Genomic DNA, 27,314 nt, shown 5'->3' on the forward strand with positions numbered 1-27,314 from the left:
CATGGTTCAAATAAAAATGTATATCTTTGTGACTTAAAAATGAGCCAAAACTAATAACAAACTACCACTCTTAAGATGTATCTCAATATTCCTGGTGCTCAAGAGTGCCCAGTATATATCAAGAATAAAAAGATACCAAATAATATGCTATTAGTAGATACATGTAAGCTGATGGCAAAAGCTAAAAGCTCTTGAAGTGGGGCATATTTGGAAATACAAGTTACCTTGACCAAGGGATCACTGTATTTCTACCACAGACTGAAATCCTCATAAAGCATATATTACATCTAAATCTGGAATCAGCCTCTATGACATAAGTTTAGAAAATTCTGCTTCAAAAGTATCATTCTTATTCCATTTTCTTATTTGGTTCCCAAAAGAGTTTGGATTGTTCAAGTGGGTGTGCCCTACCCTGCTTGTAAGGCTACAATCAGAAACTTAACAGTTTGTGTTCCTGAAAACCCCCCAAGAGGAAAACGCACAGACAGGAGCACAAGTTGTAAGAAAAGCCCATTTTTTAAAAATCATGCAGCATGGTAGCAGAGGCACATAAGATGTGATTTTTTTCTGATTATTGTGCCATTTTCAAGATAGATGAGAAAAACTCATCCAGAGCTTCCTAGAAATTGTGATACATAAGCCCAGGGCCTCTAAGCACACGCCACACCTCTGAGCAAAGAACAAGGGCTCTTAGGGACGTTTTAAATTACAAACCTAGTTCCAGGTCACATTCCAAAAAGATTATTTCAAAACAGCTCATCATCATTTTCCCTTTTCTACCTCTTAACTATTAATTTAGTGTGGTCAATTTTATTGCCAGTTATTGATTTTAAACACACTTCATCTAGACATCTAGGCACACTATGAAGATCTTTCAAAAGTAAAAGATATCTTTCACAATTATCTTCCTTTTCCCTGCAAAATCAATTTTACGATAGCAAAATGAGGATTTGTTGACAGAAACATTTCCATGGTGATGAACTGCAATACCAATGCTATGGCCTTGCATCATCATTAAATAAATGTGGATGAAAGCTGAGGCTGATGATGAATGAGAAAGTTTCTGTTCATATACATTTATCTTGGGATTCGGCAGGGACCCAACTGTATTACAAAATACAGATTCACACACGCATATATCTTGGAAGTAAGACCAAAGTCTAAATGTGAAATTCATTTATGTTTCATATACAACTTATATGTAATTAGGCTGAAGGTAATTTTAAAAAATATTTTAAGATGATTTTATGCACAAAACAAAGTTGTACAGTCGGAAATTTTTTGCTTGTTGTGCCATGTAAGTGCTCAAAACATTCATATTTTGGATCACAGATTTCAAGTTTTCAGAGTAGAGATGCTCAATCTGTGCTTGTTCAAGATGATGAGAGGACTATATAAATTCTACTTGGAAGGTTTCCACAGTTTTATGTTACAATACCAAAGCTTTAGACATGGCATCTTCATGATATCCAAAGAAGAAAATTAGGGACATTGTGAGAGGTCCTAGAAGGGATATTTTATTGTTTTCAAACCCTTATAATTCAAAGGCTATGATTCTTTTATGAAACACAACTCCAAAATAAAAACATTTTTGTACCTTCTTTCATACTGAATATTTACAAAGTGTGTCTCCTTTAAAACACATTAGACAATGGAAGGACAAACCCTTAGCCATTGGTCCAGTTACACTGGTCCCTGTTATTAAGCTTTTCTTCTCTTAAATTTAAAAAAAAAAAAAAAAGACACCGAGGTCAGCCTGGTCTACATAATGAGTTCTAGGCCAGCTCGGGCTACAGAGAGACCCTATCTCAAAAAGACCACCACCAGAAACAAAAGGGGGGGGACTTTTTCTTTAAAATCCCAAGAGAAAATACAATTGGGCAACAATGTACCAAACCTTTAGCTTTATGTTGGATTTTGTGGTGGTGGTGGTGCTAGAAATTGAACTCAGGGCCTCTTGACAGGCACTCTGACACTGTACTACTTCCCAGCCCACACCAAGCATTCTTACAGATCAGTGTTTGACAGAGTAAAACCCAAGACATCCAAATAAGAATCTAATGTTACCATTAAGTTCCTCCTAGTGGTAATAAACCATGTTCTTTGGAAGTAGCCTCTAAGCTACCCTTTAACACATCCACTGCCTTGTTTGCACTCTAAAGTTGGGATTCTACTGCTTTAGAAATTTCTGTATTGGTATGAGTAAGTGTTCTCATACTCTTGGACTGAATTACACTTGTCCCAGGAAGTGCAACTCTTCCCCCCTCTAGAGGTTGCAATGAAAAACAGGGTTTACTATCCAGGTTTTCTTATTCAAAAGGAAACTTCAATAAAAGCAAGGATTTTATTAGGTGGGAATGTTCCTAGTTTCATAACTGTAGCAAAGTATAGATGCTTAAATCTCTAGGTGAACTGCAGCAGACTGTCTGACCTAGAAGCTCTGTTCTTCCCCAGATGCCGGGTCCTGAACTTAACCCTACAGTACTTCTTGGGAATGGTCCAGGACACACATTAAAGAGAGAAGTCTGAAGAAACAAAACAAAGCACTCCATTCACCTTAGGACAAAGTGAAATAGACGCAAGAAAGACAAGTAATTTTCTAATAAAATTCCCAAACCTTAAATCTTATTAAATTAAATTTAATTTAGATTAAACACCAAGCCCTTTCCTTTCCAGCTGATGGACCTTTTGCACTACTGAAGCTAAATTAAGAAGGAGGGCTTTTTTACCATCAAAACATCAGAGCACCAGACATCCCCTAAGGGAAGCCTAAAAGAATCCTCAGGGAGTCCAGCAAGTTAACTGGCTAACACCTCTGAGCACTTCAGAATTTGATAATGAATTAATACTGTACATAAGGTAGCACTTACAAGTCTGTCAGCATTTCATCTGGACAACAGGTTTTGCTTTAAAAATATTGCCATAAAAATGCACTCCAGGCTAATGTTTGGATTCAGTCAGCCATGCCAGGGCAATACTCTACTTGGCCTCATTTAAAAATTTCTGTTAAATTACTGGTCAACTTAGAAAGTGAAGGCATAAGATTGTGAGTTGAAGGCCCACCTGGGTTATAAGAAAGACCTTATCTTAAAAATAAAACACAAAAGGAACAAAACAAAAATCAAATAAAATTAATCTGATTATTTGAAGCAATTATGTGAAAACCTGAAACTAGTTTTCTTATTTTAATGAGTACCCACCCACCCCCTTCTTAGCCCAATAGTTTTATATGATTACCTTTGAGGTAATCTGAGAGAAACTTTTGGAAGGGGAGTGGGGTGCAGGCTGGGGGATTTTTGTTTTGTTTTGTTTTGTTTTTTTTAAGACAGTTTCTTGTAGTCCAGGCTAGCTTAAAACTTATACTATGTATTAATAGCTGAAGATGATCTTGACCTCCTGACCTGCTTCTACCTCCCAATGCTACCAAATGCTAGAATTACAGGCATGTGCTATCACACAGTTTGGTTTTTGTTGTTGTTGTTTGTTTTGCTTTTTTTTTTTTTTTTTTTTTTTTTTTTTTTTTTTGTCTTTTTGAGATAGGATTTCCCTGTAGCCCCAAGAGCCTAACAGGCCTGGAATTCACCATGTAGACCAGGCAGGCCTTGATCTCACAGAGATCCACCTGCCTCTGCCTCCCAAGTGCTGGGATTAAAGGCGAGTGCCAGTGCCAACATGCCTAGCAGTTTTGCTATATTTTTAAAAAGCTAGTCCTGTTTGGATAAAAATGTAACATGACCATAGACCCTACAAACCTACAAGGCTAGCCACATACTCTGGATAGGTGCAGGAATGATTACTAATGGACAAGTTACTCGTGCATCTCAGCAATGTGCATGTGGCATCTTTTCTTCAAAGCATCACAGACACAAGTAATCAATCCACTGACCATGACACATGAACACACTGTGTTCAACACTGGACGGGAATTATGAAGACAAGACTCAATGCCTTGATAATTGAAAGAGGAAATGGAACAAGAAATGAGTTCTGACAGAATCAAATGGAAAACGATAGGCCATCAATATGTGCAGAAAGGTAGGCACCTGTCAGCTTCAAAAAACATCAGAAGTAATTGAACGTGATCCATGGGAGAAGCAGCACAACTTTGGATATCAGATCTTATAAGTAGGTGGCTGCCTCCATAATCCAGATAATGACTTAAGACCTTCAAAAATGGCAATCAAGGGTCAAGGTCTAGCCTCATAAAGACAAGCAACATTGACTTTGCCCACATTTGATGAGAATCCTTCTTTTGCAGAAGCCTAGTTCTTCCTGGTTTGTATTCCCTAATTTAGGAAATTCACTTCTCAAGCAGTTTCATAACCTATTAAGGAAAAACTGATGCTCCAAAAATTATTATTAAAAAAAAAAAGCATTGTTGGGGCTAGAGAGGTGGCTCAGCGGTTCTCTGGGGGGAAAAAATGTAAAAGAAAAAAGGAAAGAAAAACTGCAACAGAGCCATGTCATGAGGGATAGACAGTTTCTTGAGGAAGTCAGGGAGGGAGTCATGGGCAGGGTAGCAATCATGCTGAAAAGGACATCTCTCATAACAACACACATAGAGGCCATTTATAACATGTAAAACTTTCTCCGACTATATAATAAAAATTTGCTACAGAAATTTTGAGAAAATTTAAACGTTTCTGTGACTGCTGATTTTTGCTTCAAAGAAAACAGTGAGAAGAGCAGGGAGAACAATGGACAGTCATTACTAATTCTTTAAATTCAAACATGTCAACTATGGCCATGTTCCAGGCTTTTCTCAGGCTGCCAATAAGGAAGGAAATTTGCTTTGAGTGGGGCATCCTGTTCTTACTGCATGTTTCAGTGCCGAGATGTGGCAAAATCTCCCTGGCATGTTAAGTTTATGTCATCTGTCTGCTTGATCCAGACACAATGGCTAAGGTGTCCAGAAAAGTCACTGGAAGACAGATGGCAGGATTTCCTTTCCCTAAATAGGCCAATCAGTCAGTGTCAGGATAATGTTCAATCATTACACATCATTCAAGAAATGGGAAGAACTGCTTTGGGCAGGGGGGTGGGGTATTCTCAGGATTAGTTACATTCCTATCAGTAAGATTGGGTAGCCTTGTAGAGAACAAATGGCATGAAGTAGTATCCCAAATAACTCATTTCTTAGACTCTGGGAAAGGGATACAGAAGCATTCACAGTGGAAGAAGAAAAAAGTGAAGACTGAGAAGGAATTATATATTCTCCTTAGACTCCCCAGCCACATGAAAAGATGATAATATCGCCATCAGGTTCCACAAAGTATCATCACCAAAATTTCAGTGCTACCAGGCAATTCCACAAACAAGGCCCAATTACACTTCACACGTAGCATTTTCCCACACCTTTGCACGTCTGCCTTGAACTATTTCTTATCTTGTTTCTTCCTCATCACCCAGTTTCAGTATCTTGGAACCAGTCTCCACTCTGCCCTATCCCCCATCAAATTAGCCACTCTGCCCTGTTATTTCTTTCTCTGTCTTCCACACTTCCCATTTACTCCAGACCTCAGCACAGACAGTACTTGATAGTTAAGCTATATATAATCATTACTTCTCTAATACAACTTTCACCCTGGATAACACTAATAATTGCAATTCTCTAGTTTTATATCAAGTAACAGCACTTACATCAGTGCCCAAATAATGGTTGTCCCAGCCTCCACCTCAGCCTCTACGTGCTGCTTCATTTTCCTCTGAAACTGACTATACCCATCACTCTCACCATTACACAGTGCTATCTATCTTCCCACATGCAATTGGGCCTTCCTACCCTGCACCTTCATCCAGGCTGTTTCTAGGATGGGAATGTTCTCCCCCTTTGTTCCTCACATTCTATTCCCACTTTCTCAAGTGCCACTTCCTTTGGAAACCCCCTTACTATTTTTCAATCTGCTTCTGGGTTCTAAAACACTGTACCTTCAGTGCAGCAGTTCACTTCACCTTGTCCTATGTTACCTCTCCATAATACAATTTCACGAACATGAATAAGCTGTAATATTTTTAAAGACACATCCACATTTCTCACAACAGTTACTGCCCACCTTGATCAGAATCACCTAGAACTCTGCAGGTTTCCACATCCCTAGACCTAGTAAACCCAGAAATGCAATAAATCTGTACCAGCACAGCTCTCTGGGGAACTGTTAGGCACATACAGTTTATGAACCACTGTCCCACACTACTCAGTTTAAATATTGCTCGTAAGCAGTACCAAAGAAGACTCAAATGGCTAAAACCACACCTGGTCACAGCTGGCTTGCACAGAATGGCAGGGACCAAGGACTTTACAAGTGATAGGGTAGACATGTTTTATAAAATGCAACAAAAAAGATGTTTGCAAGTGAACTCTAAAAAAGACAATAACCAGACCAAGTGGTATTGGAAGTGGAACAGCATGTACGAAGGGTCATTTTCTGAGCTGAAGCTAATCAGAAATATAGCCCAGGAATCAACACTGCTTATTCAGCTTCCCAGTGCCCATCAAGAAACACATCTTCAATAAATAAGGGTACAGATGAGCAAACCAGAAGATAAAGCAGGGAAATAAGAAAAATAAAACAAAGATATGATAGGATTATGATCAAGAAATAGGCATCTTAAAAGCTGGGTGTGGTGGCTCACACCTTTGATTCCAGCAGCGTACTCAGAAGGCAGAGGCAGGAGGATCTCTGAGATCAAAAGCCAGTCTGGTTTACATAAAGAGTTCCAGGCCAGTTGGACCTACAGAGAGACACCCCACCCCCCACCCCCCAGGAAGGAAGGAAGGAAGGGAGATCAGCCTCTTAAGATCAGATATAAGGAAAAAGAGAATGATAATACTGGGAACAAGTATAACAGCTAACAAGTACTTGGCACTCTGGACATGTGAAGGACATCACTAAACAATATCTCTACTCCTCAAAGAAAACTTGCAAGTATTTTAATCCCCAGATGAAGGTTACAGGTGAACAAACTGAAGTTTTCACAGGCTATAATTGCTCAGGGACACACAGTAATTGGTGCCAAAACTAGAATAGAGAGTCAAGTTTGTTTGGCTCCATGGCCTGTGCTCTGGTCACTAAAACAAAGCTGTTGTAGGATATGAAACTCTCACCAAGTTAAAAAAAAAAAAAATCAAATGGGTGCAAAGAAAAGGGGGGGAAAGGGGCATTAAAAACAAAACAAAACAAAACACCACTAAAAAAAAAAAAAAAAAAAACAAGAAACCAGTGGTGGAGCATACCTTGAATATCAGCACTCAGCAGGCAGAGGCAGGGGAAAGCCTGCCTGTATGTAGACAAGGCCAGCCAGGGTTACAGAGTGAGACCCTGTCTCAAAAAGTAAAGGAAAAAAAAAAAAATGGGGGCAAAAGAAAAGAACCAACAGATGAAATTTTTTAAAAGAATAAACAATGGAGACAACTATTCAAGGTTAATATATTTAACATTATATTTCTACATAATATTGTATTTGGCACAAAATGTAAGCAGATGGGTTAGGAAAGATTTGAAAACTATTATTTTGATGTTTATTCTTGGATTGCCCCCAGTGCCCAAGTATAATTATCAGAGAGAGAGATAGGGAGTGACTAGGTATGACCACAAGCCACACTACACTAGAGAACAAAGGCACCAAGCCACTATACTCTTCACTTCAGAAACTGGACAAGTCCAATGGAAATCACAGTGCTGGAACACCAACTGATCTCTCATATGAGATTAATGGGAATGAGATAAACTATGAGGTTTCCCTCTGAAGGACCTTTAGTTGCCATATAAAACTAAAACTTTTAGGGATAAAGTTTCTTTGAATAATGGGAAGTACTAAGAAAATCAAGAGATAAAAAAGCCAAAGCACCAAATGAAAATTTGGGCTATCTGCCAGATTTATTTGTTATTTCCAACCTTCCCCTACCCACAAATTAGCAATGATTTGCCAAACAATATTAAGGACAAAAGAAATGAAAGCAGTAATATTTCAAAGGTATTTTTTTCAGTTTAGCATTTCCTCCTTTTCATCACCACATCTATCAACATTACTTATTCACTTTCCTATTAAATACCAACATTTTATTTTTTAAAAATACTGTCATTCTGATAACACATGGCCTTGACCAAGTATACCATAGCTGGGTCCCTGGAGGAGAGTCAGGAAGCTTTGATTTCATCTTCCAACTCTCAAAGACGAAAAGTCACCTGAAAAAGTTTTGAACTTCTCAATATCTAGAGCTAAGGTCTGATGAGGAGGCCTGCGGTCCCTGGAACCAGGCCCACTGATGAAGGAACACTTACACAACAGGCTGCCAATACATCACCAAGAAGTTCAAAGCACTTAACAACACTAAATTTCCTTGAGAGAGAAGGAAACATCCTGACTCCAGCTGTCTAACTAGGATCTGATAGCCTCCTCATAAATGCTGATTTTCTTCTGGTATACATTTGGATGTTTGCCTTCTATAACAATGTGAAAGAACAGACGATCCATACAGAAACAGTGTAACAGAACTGAGACTGAATAAAACTGAAAACGTCGCATGCATTTACATTTCTTTGGGTCAGTAACTCGCTGCCATCAATACCTTTCAGCAAATAGGGGTCACACAGATTTCCAGGTTTCTTTTTAGAAGCAGGGACAAGCAAGCTAACACTTTGAGAATTCAATGAATGTACTCTACAAACATAGTTTTAATTTTATAGCTTCCTAGGTAGAGCCTCTGCCTCTGCCTCATCAAACACATCATCCTCAGGCTAGTAATCCATTCCAAATAGCACCCTCCAAGATGAATTAAGGATTTAAAAAAAAAAATTCTTTTATGAATGAGCTTTCTAACTTGCTTAATCTTCTGCAAGACAGCTGCTTTCTGATGAAACCCAGGAGTTGGGGAGAAGAACATTCACTGTGTGGTCTTAAAAGAGCCATAATGAATGAATTTCTCTTTCAGTATGCACTCCAAATTTGGAAAGAAACTTTCTTGGAGCAATTTGATACAAGGCTTTATAAAAAAGATCCAAGGGATGACACATTTTAAAGCTTCATACTTCATTTGCTGAAACAAGTCCAAGTACAAAATTCATACAAGAAACAAGTAACATAACATTATTCCACTGGCAGCCCCCCGCCCCCCAAACCTCCTCCATATACATAATTGGGGGAATGACATGCAGGGCAGTCCTAATAAAATAACTTGGCTTTGCTGCCATCTAGAGGTACAAACTATGTAGTGAAATCAGCTACAAATAATACAAAGAACTTGCAGCATCAGCAGTTTAGATCAGAGCCCAACTTTTAAACAGCTCAACCTGTCAGTGATCACTATTCCAAGCCATGTTTTCTTCACAATCACATATCAGTGTTGCTTAATAAGCTCCACCAGCACAATGTTCTAGCTGGGTATTTCAGACAAAATGAACCACCCATGATGCTCATGAAAAATGTACCTTCCCTGATCCTGCTTCCAGACAATCTAAGTTACAGGTTCTGATATAGCAGCTGGGCATTAATCATAGATTATTCTTTAATCAGAGATTATTCTGATGAACATCCTGCCAGGTGCCACTGGGCCAGGATGCTCTAGTTTTAATGGTGCTGAACTATCCCTACTTTGACAGGTCAGAATTCCCAGTGTAAGAAAGTTTACATCTAAAGGAGGTCTAACTATGGCAGTAGTTCTCAATGTGTGGTCAACTGACCACCTGCATCAGAACGAATCACCTCGAGAGTTTAACGAAGTGGATTCCTACACATCCACAGACAAACTTAAGTAGGCCTTCAACAAGACTTCTGCATGCTAAATTGGAAAACCTCTGTAACTCTTGACAAAGCGAAAGGTCATCACAGAAACTTATTTTGGAAAGACTACATTGAAGTTACGGTGATATCAGCAAGCGTGATTAGTCTATCACTGATTTCAACTGCTGCTTCTATTGTTTGTGCTTAGATGATATGGATGAAGCTCCCAGAAATGTCCTTGGGGCATTTTCTTCTTTTCTCTTAATAATTTGGTATAATGGGGCTGGAGAGATGGCTCAGCAGTTAAGAGCACTGACTGCTCTTGCAGAGGACCCAGGTTTGATTTCCAGCACCCACATGGTGGCTACGAACTGTCCTTAACTCCAGTTCCAGGGAAATCCGAAGTCTTCTTCTGACCTCTGCAGCATTACACGACATGGGTGCACTCACATACATGCAGGCAATACACTCATACATATAAAATAAGAACAATAAATAAAATATTTTTGTAAAAATTTAGTGTAACATCTTTTAAATGTAAACTTTTAGGAAGTGTTGAGAAAAACAAAAAGCACCTCTAACACCACTAACCTGAGTAAACCACTGGCCATAGATGCATTTTCATCTGCAGGTTGAGTACCCCTAACCTGCGAAACTGAAATACAAAGTTATAAAATCCAAGTTCTTTGAGTGCCACTACAAAAATGGAAAATTTTACAGCTGATCTCACATGACAGGTAGTGGTTAAAACACAAGTATACCAAAAATATTACGACCTTTATTCTGTTCATGTAAAGTGTATATGAAACATAAATGACATCTATGTTTAGACTTGGATCCTATTCCCAAGATAGCTCATTATGGACATATAAATAGCCCCAAAATTCAGATATCTCAAATACTTCTGGCCTCCAGTATTTCAGATGAGGAACGTTCAATCTGTAGTATTTTCTCTTCACATAAAAATATTTGAAGTGGGGACTAGAAAGATGGCTCAGTGGTTAAGAGCACTGGCTGCTCTTGCAGAGGACCCAAGTTCGATTCCTAGCATCCACATGGCAGTTAACCACTGTCTGTAACTCCAATTCTAGGGGGTCCAATGCCTTCATCTGACCTTCATGGGCACTGCACACCACAAGTGCACTTACATACATGCAGGCAAAATACTCATACACATAAAATATAAATGGGTTTTTTCAAAAAAATTAATCTCCTGGGGCTGGAGAGGTGGCTCAGCGGTTAAGAGCACTGGCTGCTCCTGTAGAGGACCTGGGTTCAGTTCCCAGCACCCATATGGCAGCTAACAACTGTCTATAACTCCAGTTCCAAGGGATTTGATATCTTCTTCTGACTTCTGTGGGCACTGCATGCAGAGGTGCACTAGCACACATTCAGGCAATATACTCATACACATAAAATAAAAATAGGAAAATATTTTAAAATAAATATTTAAAATATGCATGTAGTTTAGTTTAGATCCAGTTTTCAACATTTCTGAAGAAGCATTTTCCTGTATCTCTGAAAGCATCACTTAATGACAGCATAGTGTTTTTAATAACATTCTAATTCATTTAGCACAATCTCATTATTAAGTATTATTAAGATTTTTTTAAATCTAGGTCCAATTTGTTTTTCATTTTAACAATGCTAAAACAAGTATCTTTACCTGTCTCTGATTATTTCCTAGAAACAATCTCTACAAACAATAAAATGGCTAAGTTACAGGGATGAGTTTTAAGGCACTATCTAATATACACTATCAAGCTGCTCCCTCAGACACTGATTTTTATCATTACTATTCTTTTTTTCCAAATAAAAAAATTTAGTGAGAATTTCATACATGCATATAAGGTGTTCTGATCAAATCCATACCCACTCCCTCCCCTTCAACTCCTCCCATATCTCCCCATCACTTTTTCCTGATAACTTCATGTACTCTTTCTTCTTTTTTTTAAATGGGACTTTTTGCTATGCTAATATTCCACTGGAGAGATACACCCTAAACATCTTTTAGGGATTAGATAAAAGCTCCCAAATACTTTTGACATTTTTGGTCTTTGGAACAGAGTATTTTGCTAAGAGGCCCAAAGCTTCTTTTAGCCAAGAAACTGGCTACTTTTCTTTGGGGTCTTTTTACCCTAACTGCCTAGCCAATTACTATTCTTAAAAAAAAAAAAAAAACCCTGCCTATCTGATAGGCAAAAGTGTAGTGCTGCAGCACTTCAGCATGAGACAAGAAGCAAGTTGAAGGGCAGGAAAAGGAAGGAAGGAAAAGGCTCGTGGAAGAAGGTCACCATCTCATCTGTTATGTTTAACAATAAAAATGGCAATGAGAATATCAAAGCTAAGATACTCTCCTAACACCTAGACTCAGAAAAAATTGACTAAATGTAGTAGAAAAAAAGTATATTCCTGATATGATTTATCTCACATTGAAAGTCTCTTATTATATGTTGAATCTGTGCAGTGTTTATTTGAAAAGCCTGCTTTGAAACATTTTCTAAAATTTTATTATTTTTATGTGTATGTATGGATTGCCTGCATGTAGATAAGTGCACCCATGTTGTGCACTGCCCATGGAGGTCAGAAGAGGCTGTCAGATCCCCTGGGGCTGGAGTTACGGACAGTTGTTAGCTGCCATGTGGGTGCTGAGATTCGAACCCGGGGCTTCTGCAAGAACAAACAGTGTTCTTAACCACTAAACCATCTCTCCAGCCCAGTTTTAGGCATTTTAAACAAATGAATGTGACCACTAAGTTCTAACTACTATTGCATCTTGCATTGGCATCTGAAGATCACATATTTGTAATTCCTTACAAAAGGACATTTCCAAAACTTTGTACTAACTTCAGTTAGCATGTCCAGCAATAAATGCCTGATCTGCTTAACATCAATCATCCTCTATCTAATTCAGTAGATTTCAAACTCTTTACTAATAATAAATGTATGCTACAGCATAGCCTTGTATGTGAGCATGCATGCACGTACACACACATATAAAGTATAGAGATAAAACAATACTCATAAAACAGTGCTTTGCCATACAAGAGTGCATACTGATGTTTTGCATTCAACTCTACACTCTTCTGTTTCATTTTATTTAAATAATGTTTATGAAGAGAGAGGTACAATTAAATATCTTTGGACTAAATCTTTGACTTAGGAGTTTAAAAGCTCAATAATATCAGATTGTATTTTAGGGAATACTGAAATAAAATGAAAATCCTACATACTGCATTTTTAAAGTAAATATATACATAAACACAAAGAGACTTCACTGTACTCTGTACAATAAAAGTAAGAGTACAATGAGTACAAGAGTACAAGCTGGACTTGAACTCACTGTGTAGACCAGGCTGGCCTTGAACTCACATAGATCCACCTGCCTCTGCTGGGATTAAAGTTGTGCGCCACCACACCTGGCAGTACAATGAATTTTTAAGACATCTTGAAGTATTTATATTTATGAACTGAAATCAAGAAAATTTTGTAACCTTAGGGAAAAAGAATAATTAACTCTGGCAGGAGGACTGCTATAAATTCAAAGCAAGTCAGGACCACACAGTGAGTTCCAGGCCAGCTTGGGATACAGTGTGAGACCCTGACTCAAAAACAAGCAAGCAAGCAAATACCACCAAACAAACAAAAAAAGAATAATCAACTTTGAATTAAAGCAAGAGATCTACAGTTTGTTGAGACCTTCCCATCTATTTACTAGTAAGTATTCTTAGCCAAAAGCATTTTGTCCCTTAAAAAAAATGAATATAAGAATATATTTCTTGGCAACCTTTCACTCTCTGCTAACCTACTTCCTCAGCCTAGATCACTGAACCTATCAGGCTTTCACACTCCTCCTTCCTCACTCTTCATAGGTTAGTCAGTGAGCAAATATTCAGACAATTCTACCTCTACAATGTATCCGATATCCCACCTCAGCCCACTCTCCGACCTACTTCTATCCCCTTATGAAGAATGAAGCCCCAATCTACACTCCCATCCTACCTCCTCTCAGATGCAACTGAATCTGAAGCCACTCCATTCCTCAAATGTGTTTAATATTTTCCCATATCAAGGGTATTGTCAAAAGCATTCTCCCATCCTGTTACAGCAGTTTATTATCTGAAGTCTTTGAAGGCCCAAGTCAAATGCTACTTTCTTTATGAAACTCTCTTAAGACTCAGTTAAAAACTCTTTCTCTGGCAGTTTCATGGGCCTTTGACATTAGTCTGGGAGACTGCTCTCATCTCTCACAAAACTCTTGATTAAGAAGAAGAAATGTGTCTACTCTGTGTCTACCACTATCTACCATCAAAGACTTTGCCCACAACACATACAGAAGAGTGAGTAGCAAAATACTCCGCCCCTCAAGCCAACTACCTTGAATCTGATAGATTCCCAGAACCTAGTGTTTTCAAAATCAAACCCTTTAAACTAGTTTCATGTAGAACAATGTCTGCTTTTCTTCCAATTGTATCAATAACTACCTTTTCTGGTTTTTTTTTTTTTGTTTTGTTTTGTTTAATTCAAGATCAAGGAAGTATATAGGCAGAGAATTCCAACACGAATCCCTAAACCCAAATCTACAGGCCTCAGCAGATGTTCCACCAAAGCATCCCTAGGACCTATGGATAAGCCTAATCACCGAAATGGCTGTGAGAAACTACACATCCTAAGAACTGTTACTTCTAACACTTTCCTCCACATGGGAGGGAAAAGATAAGTCATACCAATGTACTATCTGGGATGATTCATCTCCAGAAATATCTGGCAAGCTAGAATCACCTCCATGGAAGGTCAGTGAAGAATGGTCATCACTCCAGGAAATGGTGAAACAGTCAATGGTTCTATGGTTCCTTCACAGGTTGATGGACCTGATAAAGAGCATGCTCAAAGAGCAGCACACCTACAAGTCTCACCTCTCTATAAGCATTACACACACTCACAAGTGCAGAGTCACATCTCTCCACACCACCCAACTCTTCACACCATTTGTAATCTAACTCAAAGCTGGACTGTATCATCAACTGAGGATAGGATTGAATTCACTCCAACAGCTGAAGAGCATCCTGTGAACAAAGAAGTTATCCTTCATTTTATAACACTATCAAATAATCATATATGCTCAAAAATGAGCAAGAATTCCTAAGTTGCTTCAAGAAAGCAGAATAAATTCATGAACCAAAATGGCAGGACATCAAAATCAAACTTTAAGATCTAAAAACTATGATTTATTTATGACTAAGAAGAAGAAAAGAAGGTAATTCTTAGTTATAGGGAGGAAGAAACAGCAAAACTGGTAACAGCGAACTATACCTTTTATGCGACCTCCCCGACAACTTTGATGTGTGCATACCTGACAGCATTTAGCCTCCTCTCTCATTTTTCTAGTAAGTTTCCCTTCCTGTAAATGTGAAGCCATGGAATCATATTGCTAGTCTTAGAAGACAATCCTTTTTAGATTAGAATTGCCACTTTCTATAGCAATCAGAGGATATGAGAATTAAATAACACTCAATAACACTAAGATCTTTGAGGCAAATATAAATCATTGTTCAGGGTTCTCACACACAAAAGAAGAGCAACAGTGCATCATTTCATAGGACATTCTTTATTCATATCTTTTTCCTAAATGAGTATTACAGAAAATCAGATTCAACAGAAGCTTGCGATCAGGAGACTGAAATGTCAATCTTCACTTTTCATTCATGGGACATTGGGCTTGGCATTCATCAATCTAGCCTTGTGTTTCCCATATGTAAAACAGGAAAGCAGAACATTTCCTAAAGTCCCATCCAGTTGTGATACCCGCAAGGATGAAGAGTAAGAGAATGCTACATTCAATAAGTCCATGGGCTGCATATAGTAGCCTAACAGAAGGTACAGTCACTCTTTTCATCATACTCAAAAGATTGTCATTGAATCAAGAGAAAAATGTGCTTTTCACTGTGGACACAGTAGCACAATGACATTTTAAGGTGAGGTATCTCTGACTAAACAAGTTTACAACTTCACAAAGTCTCATTCTAGGGTTAAAAGTATTTTCTATGATCCTTCACTGAATACTGGAGGCATGGGCCTGCAAGAAATCCTCCTGGGTATGGAGTGCTTCAGCTAGCATCAAGGATGTTTCAGTGCAGTTAGGGAAAAAGATCCTCCTGGGTTGAGTCAGCAGAGCAGAAGCAAAGAACTGCCATTCCCCATACTCATCTAGATAAGCCTGCTTCAATGCACACACTGATGCCACTACAGAGTACCCCAGGAGCCATCTAATAAGGAGAGGGAGGAGGAGAGGGAGAAGAGAGAGGAAGGGGAAGGGGAAATGAGGAGGAAGAGGAGCAGGAAGAGGAGGAGAAAGAGGAGGAAGAGGAGAAAGAGAAGGAAGCGGAGAAGGAGGAGGAGGTGCCGGCAGCAGCTGGGCAGCATCAAGTTATGTAAGCTAAAGAATAGTGTACAGCAGGGGCAAGCGGCAGAGAGAGACTGTTGGGAGAGCAAATGAGCTGTAAGACTGAAATGTAAAGGTCAAAGTTAAAGGAAAGCAGGAGAGCAGGAGAAGGAAAGTGACTATAAAAGAAGGTAAAGAGGCTCTAACCTCAAAAGTAATGCACTACAAGGTGCACAACAAAATGCCTGAGAAGAATCAGGTATCTGATAAATCTCCTGTGAGTGCAATTAAGTGGAAGCACTAGAGAAGGGCCATTCAAGACCTACGTGAGAGACCACACTAGAGATAGCAGCGAAGAAAAGGAGGGATGGGAAAAGCGCTTATATCTGGCTGGGTGACAACCAAACAGATCAAAAAGAAGCAAAAAATAAGCTGGGGCACATGCCTAGAACCCCAATAATCCTGAAGCAAAAGCAGATCATGAGTCTGAGGCCAGTCTGGGCTATATTACATAACAAAATCTTGTCTCAATTAAAAAAAAACAAAAACAAACAAACAAAAAAAAAACAGAGAACAGCAGCTACAACAACTACATAAGTAGGGAGGATGTAGCTCAGTTGTGGAGAAAGCACTCACCCAGCATTCACAAAGCCACATGTTCAATCCCCAGCTGGACTGTTTCATGTAATTTTTATGCCAAGCTGGCATAAATTCAAGAGCAAGCAAAAACAAAACAAAACAACAAAAAGGGGGGGAACAAGATAGTGTTCAAAACACTAATAAAAGGCTAGGAAAACAGGGTCACCAACCCCAACTAACAACCATCCCTAACTCCAATTCCAGGGGACCTGATGCCCTCTTCTGGCCTCTGCAGGCATTGCACAACACAGGTGCCCTTACGTGCCAGGAAAACACGCATACATATAAAATAAAAATAAATCAATCAAAAAAATTTAAACATAAAATCAACAGAAACCAACGGAAGCAGATTCCTTCCACCTGAGCATAACCCTGTTTCTGAAGAAATGTGGCCATTTTGGAGGAATAAAAAGTAAATAAAGGCCCGGCGTGGTGACGCACTCCTTTAATCCCAGCACTCCGGAGGCAGAGGCAGGCAGATCTCTGTGAGTTCAAGGCCAGCCTTGTTCACAGTGAGTTCCAGGACAGCTGGAGCTACAGGGAGACCCTGTCTCAAAATGACCAAAAAAAAAGTAAATAAAGAAAAATATGGTACATGGAAGAGAACTTGTTGGGAAGAAAGGGTTCAACAGGAGGGGGAGGAGGATATGAGAGGAAAATGGGGTTAAAAATGAGCCAAAATACATTATATTTATAAATTAAATAATCAATAAACTCTATAGAAAAACTGTCCTAAAATTCCAGAGTAAGTATGATTAAATTTTAAAAAGCAGATAAAAATCCAAATGAGGGGCTGGAGAGAGGGCTCAGCAGGTAAGAGCACTGGTTGTTCTTGCAGAAGACCCGGGTTTGAATCCCAGCACCCACATGGCAGCGAACAACTGTCCGTAACTCCAATCCCAGGGGATCCAACAGCCTCTTCTGACCTCCATGGGCATTTCACGACACGGGTGCACTTATCTACATGCAGGCAATCCATGCATACACATAAAATAAAAATAAATAAAATTTTAAGTTTAAAAAAAATCCAAATGAATGAAAATAAATGGAATTTATTTTATTTAGTGATGCTTGCCTTTAATTCCTGCATTCAAAGGCAGAGGCAGGCAGATCCCTGTGAGACTGAGGCCAACCTGGTCTACAGGGAAGCCCTGTTTTAGAAAATAAAAAATGAAAGAGAAAGAGAAAGAGAGAGAGAGAGAGAGAGAGAGAGAGAGAGAGAATGAAATTTGTGAAAACCTGACACTTTTATGCTAGTCTTTCCTGATCTTTTTCCAATGGTCTCTGAATTGTAACTTTTTGGAATTGTTATGTAATTTTAACAGGAATGTAACTGTCCTAATATGTAACAGAATTGTGGACCTAGTAATAGAGTCACTATTAAAAACCATGATTTTCTTTTAGTTATATTTCAAATTCCTTCTAGAGAAATATGACATATAACTCAAGGTGTAAGTTTGAGCTGGAGAATGACCTACAAACTCTGGTCAGTAGGCCCAATTCAGTCCAGTACCTACCTTCACATGGCAGACAAGCTAACAATGGCTTTGATAATAATAAAGGTTCAAAAAAAATCAAAAGAGCACTATTTCATGTCAAGAAAAGTACATAAAACTAAAATGTTATTGCTCATAAACTTTAAGTGGAATACAGTCACATTTATTTGTTTACATATTGGTTGTCTATAATTACTTGTATACTACAAGAGCACAGTTGAGTAGTTCAAAAAATGACCTTTGGATTTGTATATATAAAAGCAGACTCCTACCAAAAAAAATATAAAAGAAGTTTGCTGATCCCCGGTCTACAGCAAACTAGACTAGCAGGGAACTAAGGGGTGTAAGTTTAATAACATCATCAATTAGCTTTTAAAAGCAACACATAAGCAGTTTAAGAATACAACTAAGCTTTCTGATGAAAATGAGAAACTATATAAAAGCTGATGAAAATGAGAAAACTATATTTCAAAATGTTTGTTACATGCTTAGTAAAATATATAATTCTATGAAGGCATCTAGGTATTCAGTGACAGAGCATTAGATTAAGAACAGAGCAAAAGCAGGGCATAGTGGCACACCCATATAATCCTAGCAATGAGCAAGCTGAGAGTAAAAACATCTAGTTTAAGGTCAAGCAGTAGGATCCCTAATTCAAGGGGAAGATTGCTATACAGTGATACTCTTTCTCAAAACAAAACAAAACAAAACAAAAGCCAATACAAAAGTTCAAAGGATCTGTGGCATGAAATATATTATGTATTGTTGTTAAATAACAAGAAATAAAGGTATTTCTAGGTCTTCTACATTTATGAGGGGCATTTTATGAAACTCATGGATTCCTAGCAAAATTATATCAGGAAATGTATATATGATATGGAGAAAGATACATACATCTGTACCTATAAACTTTTTAAGAAGCATTCATTTAAATATTTGTAATAATTATGGAGATTATATAAAGTAAACCAGCACATGAAGGTGAACTGAGGGTTCATCTATGAGAGTTTTAAGGTACAGAGCATTGACTAACAATGTAATCATCTTTTTTCTTTCCTTACCCTCTCATTTTAAAAATTTATCTTGGACTTTGACCTTACATCATAGCCATTTATTATTTGTATCTTGATTAACCACATCAACATATAAATTCTATAAACTGTTTTTTCCCTCTAATCCTGCCTGTGTTTAAACAGGACTGACCTCAATAAATACTTTTGAAAGCACAGTACGAAGTTGATTCTTTCTTGACTGTTACCAATATCTACAAGAAATATTCTAGGGGGAGCTGGGGGGATGGCTCAGCAATTAAGAGCACTGGCTGCTCTTGGAGAAGATCTGGGCTCGGTTCCCAGAACCCACATGGCAGCTAACAACTGTCAGTTAATTCCAGTTCCAGGGGATTTGATACCCTCTTGTGACTTCCGCAGGTATTACATGACACAGTATATTTACATACATACAGACAATACATTCATACATACAAAATAAAATATCAAATATTTTTTAAAAATGAAATATTCTAACCCTGAATCGTGTATATACAGGTAACACTTCATAACATGTATAATGCAAAGGTCTAACTTTGGCGAGAAAAACAAAACAAACCTCATTATTTACTTAAAGATCCTAGGAAAGCCCCCACTGCATCATTTTTCAGAAGAAATTCAGCATCAATAAAGCAACATGATTTGAATAATATTCACAACACTCATCTCAGTGATCATAAACAAAAAGATTGACTCTAGGTTACAAAAGTTGTCACCTATATGAACTCTGAGCTCATTACAAAGCAAGAGTTCATTGTCTCATTTTAAAATGTAATTTATAAAACTGAATCCAGCTGAACACCATGATGAATACCTGTAATCTAGCAGTTGGGAAGTTGACGAAGTAGGATTTCCAGTTTCAAGCCAGTCTGAGCTACATAGTGAAATCCTATCTAAAAACCAAAAAAAAAAAAAACCCCTAAACTATGTTTAATAGAATAAAAAGTGAGTGAGTCAGACACTTGTGAAGCGTAGGATTTTTGGATCCTGTTCTTCTAGCCTTGGGCATAGGACTGCTTTTGCTCTTACAACCCCAAATCTCTGGGCTACCCTCTTAGCCCCGCCCCCTCAGAGTCCTGATCCCCTGCATCCAGACCAGCTCAATCCTTCAGTCCAGTTTTAGAGCCTTCACAGGTTGTTCCTATCCCCAACTTGCCTTTGCACACCTGAGACCTGCCTTCTGTCCTGGCTGTCCCGACCCTGAACTTGCCTGGGATTCTGGAGACCAGCCTTCTTCCCTGTAAGTCTGATCTCACCCACTGCACCTTGACTCCCCTGCAACCTGAGCAAATCCAATCTTCCCACCCCACATCCTATTCTCCTTCTAACCTTGGGCACAGGCCCGCTTTTGCTCTTAGCACCCCAGATTTCTGGACTACCCTCTTAGCCCAGACCCACCCAGTGCATCCTGATCCCCAGGTTCAATTCTTCAGTATAGTTTCTTAGAATCTCCACTGGCTGTCCCCACCCTCAACCAGCCTTCCACTCCTAAGACCAGCCTTCTCCCCTGGCTGTCCACAACCCCAACTTACCTTGAATTGCCTAGACCAGCCTTCTTCCGAGTCTGATCCCATCCATGGCACCTTGACTACCCTACAACCTAAGAAATTCCAATCTCCCAGACCCCATATCCTGTTTTCTTTTCAGCCTTGGGCACAGGCCTGCTTTTTCTCTTAGCACCCCAGGTCTCTGGGTTACCCTCTTAACTTGGCTTGGTGGTGAGCTTTCCAAATCATGCCATGTCCATCCCCCTACAATGGGACCACCTACAGCCCCATCCACTGCTGCAAGGTTAGGCTTCCCTGCCCATTAGTAGGGGCCCAACTTTGTAGACTGCCTAAGATCTCCTGAATCGAGCCTCCACCTAGCAAGCTTCCAAAATTGTGTTGTGCCTGCTGACTAGAGGGGCCCAGACCTTAGAAGGAAAACTGAGAGTATCTGATTCTCACCTGACATGGGCCTCTGTGGAAACTCCTGAGTAGCTGGACTAGAGCCATCTGGTCCCGCCAATGTAAAAATCAAAAGAGTGAACCTGAAGCCTAGACCAACCAGCTTTTCATATCCAATAAGAAAACAACAAAAGCACATCAAGTATACAAAACAAGACAGACTTAAATTAAACTCAACAAAGGAAGCCTTGAGTCTCACACCAGAATCAGAAACAAGAAAAGAAATCCACATGCCAAAATCAAAATGAAAAAATAATAATATGAAAAATCCAAATAATATGACGCCACCAAATATCAACAGTCCTATAGAGGAGTCCTACAGTGAAAATCCCTTAAAGATAACCCAGGACAAAGAATTTAAAAGAACAATCTTAAAGATGTTCAAAGACTTCAACGAATTTAAAGAACACACCAACAAATCAAAAAATCTAAGATAGGGATAAACTTCTGACTGACTTCACAAGAGTTAGAAATATTGAAGAAAACTCAAGCTGAAATGAAAAAGGACATGAAACACTCAGTCAATTAAAAATGACAGGAGAAAGCCTCACCAGTGGAATAAATGAAATGGAAAACAATATCAAGGCTAGATGATAAAGTTGATGAATTAGACAACTCAAGCAAAGATTATAAAAAGTTTAAGAAAACACAGGAATAGAATATGGAGGATATGGGACACCATGGAAAAACCAAATTTATGCATCATTGGCATAGAGGAATGAGAAGAATCTCAGGATAATGGTATGGACCAGATCTTCAATAGGATTGTGGAAGAAAATTTCCCAAAATTAAAGACATGCCCATACAAATTCAAGAAGCACATAGAACACCAAAGAGATAGGACCAGAAAAGAAACCCCCCCCAAGGCATATCATAGTAAAAACACTGAACATAAAGAACAAAGAGAATACTGAAAGCTGGAAAAGAAAAACAAAAGAAAACCCATCAAAATTACAGTTAACTTTTCAGTGCAAACTATGAAAGCCAGAAGAGCCTGGACCAAAGTATTCCCAGTTCTAAATGACCATAGACCCAATCCAGAATACTTTACCCAGCAAAAATGTCTATTATAGTTGAAGGAGAAAGAAAAATCCTCCACAACATAATAGGCTCCATGACATAATAATTCATGTCCACAAAACCAGTCCTTCAGAGAATTCTTGAAGGAATACAAAGATGAAGAAAGGAACAACTACACCAAAGGGACAACAGAAAGAAACTAAATGAAGGCATAATGGTGGAATCACACACTTAGACCAAGAATGCAAATAGAAATTAAAATGATGGTAACCAATACACATCTTTCAATAACTTTAAATATCAATGGAATGAATTCCCCAGTCAAAAAATACAGACTAGTTGAATGGATTAAGAAAAAAATACATTTTTGTTGTTGCTGTTATCTGCAAGAAATCCATCTCACCTTCAAGGACAAGCACTATCTGAAGGTGAAAGGATGGAAATCAATATTCCAAGCAAATGGCACTAAGAAACAAGGAAGAGTTGCCATTTTAACATCTGACAAAATAGACTTCAAACTAAAACTAATCAGAAGAGATAAAGAGGGCCACTTCATTCTAATCAAAGGAAGAACTAACCAAGATGATATTATAATTATGAACATATATGCACCAAACTCTGGTACACCCAACTTCATTAAAACAGTACTACAGGACTTGAAGACACAGATCAATCCCAACACACTAATTGTAGGGAATTTGAATAACCACTGACTCCATTGACAGGTCATCCAGATAAAGAACAGAGAAACATCTGAATTAATCAATAGCACACATCAAATGGAACTAACAGTCATCTATCGAATATTTCACCCAAGCACCAAAGAATACACTTTCTATTTAGCACCCCATGGAACTTTCTCCAAAACTGACCACTAACTGGGGCACAAAAAAAGTCTCAACAAATATTAAAAAATGGAAATAATTCTATGCATTCTATCAGATCATAATGCAAGAAAGCTTAAAATCAACACTGGAAGAAGCCCTAGTAACCACATGAACTCATGGAGACTGAACAACACACTCCTGAAAGATGAATGGGTCAAAGGAGAAATAAGAAATAAAAGTATTCCTGGAACTAAATGAAAAGGACAATACAATGCAACAAAACCTCTGGAACACTTTAAAAGCTGTCCTAAGACAGAAATTTATAGCTCTAAGTGCTTTTGTTTAAAAAAAAATCACAAAGAGCACAAACAAATGACAACTAAACTTAGCAACTCAAGACTCTTGAAAGGCAACAACAAATGAAACCTAAACCCAGCAGACAAGAAGAAATAACAAAAATCAGAGCAGAAGTTAATGCAATAGAAACAAAGAAAATAAAGACTCAACGAATCCAAGAGCTGGTTCTTTGAAAAGATTAACAAGATAGACAGACCCTTAACCCAGCTAACTAAAAGAAAGCAATTCCAAATCAACAAAATCAGAGATGAAAGGGGAAATATCACAAAAGACAACAAAAAGATCCAAAATATTATAAAGGAATAATTTAAAAACTTATACACTATTGAATTTGAAAACCTAAAAAAAAAAAAATGGATGTGTACGTAAAATCATGGGACTCACCAAAGCTAAACCAAGAAGAGACCAACAGTTTAAACAGACCCATAACATATATGGGTAACTCCAACAGACCCATAACATATATGGGTTACTCCAAGTTCAACAAATTCAAACAGTAATACAAAACCTCCCAACTAAAACGAGCCCAGGCCCAGATGGATTCACAGCAGAATTCTACCAAACATTTAAAGATCTATATCTAATACTACTTAAATTATTCAAAAAGATAGTAACAGAGAACTCCCAAATTCCTTCTAGGAAGCCAGCATCACTCTAATGCCAAAACCAGTAAAAGATGACCAAAAAAGAAAACTATAGGTCCATATCCTTAATGAACAAAGATGCAAAAATTCTCAACCAAATAATTACAACCCACATTCAGAAACATATCAAAAAGACCATCCACTATGATCAAGTCAGTTTTATTCCAGAGATGCAGGGATGGTTCAATATACACAGTCAATAAACGCAAAATTACTTAGGCTATTGTCACAGCCCTTGATAGCCTCCCAGAACTTGAAGGTAAGACCCTACTGCTGAAGACAGAACATACTTCGGACACAGGATTTGGAGCAATGGACCTGGAACTGACCTGGAAGTCACTTCCCCTGAAGGCTCTCATAGCTTTGGAGAGCACTGTGAAGGTACCAAGGGAAAACACCAACTGGTGGTCCAACACCAGCTTCAAGACCAAATAACCACATCAACGGCCAGCACAACATACAACATTGGTGTGGTAGTGTCACTTTTATCTTGGGGACAATGAACAGCTACCTAATTGGATTAAAAGTCCACTCAATGGGAGGAAATCCAAGCGTGGTACAGTAAATATAACCAAATACACAAGGCTGGCAAGGTCATAGATCTTAGAGAAAACCCCAAGACTGTCATACCCTAGACTAATGTAATTTCTTACTATGTGCAAAATATGTATCCTTTTATTTACAGACAAATATCACAGTCACCACTCATCAAAGAAGCTTCTTTTGCACCAGATGGAGACCATTACCACATACTACAACTGCCCATACACAGACATTGTCTATGAAGTGCCCAGGCCTAAGTGACACATCTACAATGCAACTTCTACACCTAAGGCTCATGGAACATAGAACAGGGGTAAAGAAGTCACTAATGAATCTCTTAGCTCTCATTAATGAAGCTCCCTCAATGCAACAGAGGACCAGGAACACAAAAGGTCACAAATGGCCAAAGCATAGAGATTAAGAATCTGCGGAATGCTGGTGACTCCTATATTAAACTTAACCCACCCAGGGTTCAGGGACCACTGCAGAAGAGGGGGGTGCACGGCCATATGGAAATAGAGTCCTACAAGCTCCTGGGACCCTGCTCATACAGGAGGAGTCAGTGTACATAAGTCCCATGCAAACTCAAGCAGACAAAAACCCAGCATAGAATTGGGGCTGGGAAAATGGACAGCAGACCCCAATTTTAGCTGAAGAAATATTGGCAACTGATTACTGCTAGGTGAGGAAGAACTGATCTTTCTAAAGTGAGGGGACTCTAGATAAGCTGACTAGACCTCAGTACTTGCACTAGGAACATCTGGGAACACTAACTTGACATAATAGGCCTTAACACAAATGACAGAATGTATGAGTTCCAGTGGGGGGCTATGGGAGGGTGTCAGTGGGTAAGGGGGTATAAAGAGATTAAGATTGATTGAGATGTTCTGTGTGAGATACACAAAAATTCAATAAAGACAAAATTAAAAATTGTAGGATTTTTGACAATACTTCCCATTGATCAAGATTCTTCAGATGCAGAACTCCCAGACTAAGGTCTCCAATCAAGACATGGCTATGAAATATTAACAATTAATTGACAAATTCTAAATGAGTGCCTTCTGTGTACAAAAATACTACTCTAAGCCTCAAGGATAAAGCAAAGAGTGAGGAAAACAAAATCTCTGCTCACATGGAGCTTACACTCTAGTGCCAGGAAGCAGTCATGATTTAACAAAGGAAGGAACAGCTGGTGCTAAATGATTTGGGGAAAATCATTACAGAGCAACTAGATGACTATTCTAGAATGGCTAATCAGGAGATGCTTCTCACATTCTTCATGTTAAGAAAGAGTCAGTTACTTAAAAATCAGGACAGGAGCTAGAGAGATGGCTCAGCAGTTAGTTAAGGGTACTTGCTACTCTTGTAGAGGACCTGTGTTAAGTTCCCAGCACCCACATCGTGGCTCACAACCCTCTGCAACTCCAGTTCTAGGGGATCTGATGCCCTCTTCTCTTCCTGGCCTCATCGGGCATCAGGTATGCATGTGGTACACATACATGCATGCAAAACATTCATACACATAGAATAAAAATATATTTTTTAAAATGAGGACAACAGAAAAGTTCTACAAAGGCCTAAGACAGAAGGAACTTCATGCTGAAGGAACAGCATGAAGGCCAAAGTTGCTGGGTCAATGTAAACCAGTGGGAAGCAGCAGGTCTGGAAAACAATCAGCAACAGCAATGAGATTTATTATATGGGGAGGGAAAAAGCTTTTGAGAGTTTAAGCAAGTTTGTGATCTGACTTCTGTTTTTAAAGAATCACTCTAGCTGCAGAGGGACAAATATTGAAACTGGGTTCCCTGTTAGGATCTTACTTCAGTGGTTAACCCAAATAAGGACAACAGTGTGTACTTAATAGAGGAAAATGCAAGGAAATGCAAAGCTAGCTTCTGGAGGAAGACACAACAAGCCTCGTAGACATGAAGAGTAAATGAAACTGGGGTTTGTGGGGATGGACATAGGAAGTGTAGAGAAAGGGCAGGTTTACACTGTTTACAACATTTGATATTAAATATTGAATGACCTAAGAAAGTCATCCAGCTGTTTGAGCTTTGAGCATAAATCACATTTAAGGACCACATCTCCATTACTGGGAAACAGGTTCTGAAAAGCCTAATGGTATATCTGTTTATTTTCAATTGTGTAAACTCTGAGAGCCTAAAAGGTAACAGACACACTTTGATACTAGTAACGTTATGTATAATAAATAAAAAGTTACTAATCATGGACCTTTTAAATCAGTAATAGGTTCTTTGTTTAGAGATTAGGCCCTTACCTTTAGTAATCAGAATACTTATCCTGAGGAATATAAGTCTACAGACTGACTTCAGATCATCTGAATATGAATGAAAATTCTCCCACTCAAGAACAGAGCGACACTGGGCTTATCACTTAACACCTCAGTGCCTCCGTTACCTCATCTATAAAATAAGGACAAAGGTAATAACTCACAGTGCCCTCATGAAGATTAGGTAATAAGCTACTACTCATAAAGTAACCAAAGCAGTACATGACATACTAGGTAAACTGAAGCAGAATTGAAGAAGCTGGGAGGGATGGTGCACACCTTTAATCCCAGCACTCAGGAGGCAGAGGCAGGTAGACTGGCCTGGTCTACATAGCAAGTTCCAGGCTAGGTGGGGAGGAAGGAAGGAAGGAAGGAAGGAAGGAAGGAAGGAAGGA

At 38.7% G+C, this 27,314-nt stretch overlaps 1 protein-coding gene across 4 annotated transcripts in view; it reads right to left on the reverse strand.

Annotated features, from left to right (window-relative positions):
• Nucleotides 1-27,314, reverse strand: part of Cmss1 (cms1 ribosomal small subunit homolog) — a 407,227-nt gene that overhangs the window by 373,929 nt on the left and 5,984 nt on the right. The gene's annotated exons all lie outside the window — the stretch shown is intronic.

The sequence above is a fragment of the Nannospalax galili genome, unplaced genomic scaffold (genome assembly GCF_000622305.1).
Source record: "Nannospalax galili isolate Female #2095 unplaced genomic scaffold, S.galili_v1.0 scaffold355, whole genome shotgun sequence".
In the NCBI taxonomy this organism is placed as follows: domain Eukaryota; kingdom Metazoa; phylum Chordata; class Mammalia; order Rodentia; family Spalacidae; genus Nannospalax; species Nannospalax galili.